Source organism: Aotus nancymaae, unplaced genomic scaffold (genome assembly GCF_030222135.1).
Source record: "Aotus nancymaae isolate 86718 unplaced genomic scaffold, 86718_ANA_hifiasm-v0.15.2.pri h1tg000072l, whole genome shotgun sequence".
Classification (NCBI taxonomy): domain Eukaryota; kingdom Metazoa; phylum Chordata; class Mammalia; order Primates; family Aotidae; genus Aotus; species Aotus nancymaae.
The window spans coordinates 10736620-10740010 of record NW_026988487.1 but is presented as its reverse complement, the minus strand read 5'-3'; positions in this window follow the sequence as shown (position 1 = coordinate 10740010).

The window sequence follows — 3391 nt, the reverse complement described above, 5'->3', positions numbered from 1 at the left end:
GTCACCAACAACCATGAGTTCAAGGGAGCCTTGGAGTCAGCCTCCGAGAGGTCTGATGAGCCCAGTGGGCTGTTGGCTTCCTTTTTCAGAAGCCAGTCAGGGCTTATCTCCCTCTGTTTCCCTGCCAGTGCTCAGCAGCTGGGGTTCTGAGAGGTGGTACGGTCTCTCCAAGGTCACAGAGGCAGCTCGGGAGCAGAGCCAAGAGACCTTGCTACCACACTGTCTGGGTCATGTTTCCTCTGCTGAAATGTCCTCTGGGCTGTGCCCAGTCTCCTGAGCCTGGGGCACACATGGCTGAATTTCTCATGCTCCTTGGCTCGTAGCCCTGTGAGCCTTACTTGGCATTTTTTTTTTTTTTTTTTTTTTGCCTCTTAGGAAGTGGGTTCCTAATTCTGGTCTCTCCACATACTCGCTGTGTGACTTTGGGCAAATTGACCTAACCTCTCTGAACTGGTTCCCACAGCTATGAAATGGTGACAGTAACACTATCTCATGGAGTTGTAATAAAGATTAAATGTGAAAGCACCTGGCACAAGCTCGTAAACCTGTCTCCTGCTTGCCTTAATCCTTTCACGTATTTTAAACTGCTTTTCATTTGAGTAGTGCTAGTTGCAAAAGGCAGTCTAGCATGGACAACTCTGACCCTGCTCCCAGGCACACTGCAGCCATGGCCTCAGTCTCTGCCCTGAGCTTAGCCAGCGGGAGAGAGGAACAGTGCTATGAGAATTGGGGGCCTCTATAGTCCCCCTGGTGCTAACTATTGGCAGCCTGGGAGTCTCTGAGACCTTATAGAGTCCTGTGGATGTGGTACTTCTGTAAATCCAAATGTTTCCCATTACTGTTCCTGAGCACTCTCTTCATCCACAGAACCACGCTTTGATAGAAAAGTCTAGACTTGGCCAGGCGCGGTGGCTCACGCCTGTAATCCCAGCACTTTGGGAGGTCAAGGCAGGGGGATCACAAGGGCAGGAGATCGAGACCATCCTGGCCAATGTGATGAAACCCTGTCTCTACTAAAAATACAAAAATTATCTGGGCGTGGTGGTGTGTGCCTGTAGTCCCAGCTACTCGGGAGGCTGAGGCAGGAGAATCGCTTGGACCCGGAAGGTAGAGGTTGCAGTGAGCCAAGATGGCGCCATTGCACTCTAGCCTGGTGACAGAGTGAGACTCTGTCTCAAAAAAAAGAGAAAAGTCTAGACTTTGCCTTTACTTACTGTGTATCCTCAGGCAACTCCCTCTTAGACTTGGGTCTCTGGCTCTTTACCAGTAATGTGAGGTGGGGGGTGGGGCGTGCCTGTAATCCCAGCTACTCAGGAGGCTGAGGCAGGAGAATTGCCTGAACCCAGGAGGCGGAGGTTGCGGTGAGCCGAGATCATGCCATTGCACTCCAGCCTGGGTAACGAGCGAAACTCCGTCTCAAAAAAAAAAAAAAAAGAGAAAGGAAACAGAAACCCCATAAGGGGCACAATCAGATGAGGGTATGGGGCCATGGAGAAGATGGGAGACTTGTCTGAGGCCCCACAGCTGGGGAGTGTAGAGAAGGAACCGCAGCCCCATCTGAACCGGTACGGGTTTCCTATAAGCAGCAGGAGTGCGAGAGGGCTTCTGGGCTTCTCAACACTCAGAGAGGCCCAGAGCCCGAGGGAGCTGTCCAGAGGGCTGCTAATGTGTAAAATGTAGGCCCCGCCGTCTCCCTTCTTCTTCCCCTGGGGGTGGAAGCTATCCGGGAGGCTGAGGCAGGAGAATCCCTCAAACCTGGGAGGCAAAGGTTGCAGTGAGCTGAGATCACACCACTGCTCCAGCCTGGGCAACAGAGCAAGACTCTGTCTAAAAAAAAAAAAAGACTGGGGGTGGTGGCACATGCCTGTGATCCCAGCACTTTGGGAGGCCGAGGCGGGTGGATCACCTGAGGTCAGTAGTTTGAGACCAGGCTGCCCAACATGGCAAAACCCTGTCTTTACTAAAAATACAAAAATTGGCCGGGTGTGGTGGAAGGCGCCTGTAATCCTAGCTACTCAGGAGGCTGCAGGAGAATTGCTTGAACCCGTAAGGTGGAGGTTGCAGTGATCTGAGATCGCACCATTGCACTCCAGCCTGCGCAAGAGGAGTGAGACTCCATCTCAAAAAAATAATAATAAAAAAATAAAATAAAATAAAATGAAGCTGCCACTTTTCTACAATTAACAAAATTACTGTAAGGCCTGGAATAAGCATGAGAAAGTCAGAAGTTGGCTTTTAGGCACATTCCATTCTCAGCGGTCTGTGTTAACGGAAATGCAACCTTGGCAGTGATTGACATGCCTGGTTTTGAGTGGGCGGGGCGATTTTCTGTGGCAGATTTAGGCTCCTCATTGCGCTTGATCTTCGGTTCTATCCATACATGTTGTCAGGACACTGTGCTGGCCCTGGGGGCTGCGGGACACACTGGCTGGGGCAGGGGAACTGGGCTTGGTGGAGGTAAGAACAGAAGTCATGGTGTATATGGTTTCTCAAGACAACTTTGAGAAAACACTTATAGGATTTTTAAAACTATGTAAGAACACAGAGTGTTCCATGAGAACAAGCGTGTCTGCGATATAAAACGTGTCAGCCTGACACTGGGGTGCGGAAAATGAAGTTTAGGGATTGACAATGGCCCTGCGTCTCTGCTTTCTGTTGGGCTGGTCAGAGGAGTGGACTGAGTTTTAGGGCCTGACATGAGTTTTCCAAGAGTGGGAACTGGGCCTCCCCTATGCACCCAAGGCTCTGCCAGGATGGAACCCTGTTTCCTCTCTCAGGCTGGAAGCTCCCGGTGACACTGACAAGTCCCGTTTCTCATCTCTGCTGTCCCCCGGGTTCCTTGGAGCTCTGCCTGAGATGCCTGCCCTGGTGGTGGGACCACGATGTGGGGCAGTGATGTGGGCAAATGAGAAGAATAGGGACTAGAGATCAGAGAGGCAGGACGTCTTTAAACAGCCCCTCCTTCCTCAATCAGGTCTTCAGGGGTCCTTGGCAGTACATGGAATGGTAAAGACCAGTGGCTCGGAGGCCGTATGTTCCAGGTTCAAATTCTGGCTCCTCCATGAACCCAGCGTCTATGCCTCAGTTTTCCCATCTGTAACATGGGAATACTAGTACCTACATCATAGTATTGTCATGAGTCGGCCCACATAGAGCACTTAGGCTGGTACCCGGCACCGAGGAAGCCCTTGCTAACTGGTAGCTGTCCTGTGCTAGTAAAGAACTGTGGGAGTTTCCTACTACAGCTGGGGAGAGAGCAGGAGGGAGAAGGAGGTCTCCCCTGCGCGTGGTAGGGGTCGCGCCTCCTTGCCCTCATTTCCTAATGGCCCTTGGCCGCCACCCTGAGCTCATGTTTGTTAGCCTCGGCCCTGACTATCTCCCTTGGTTTCAG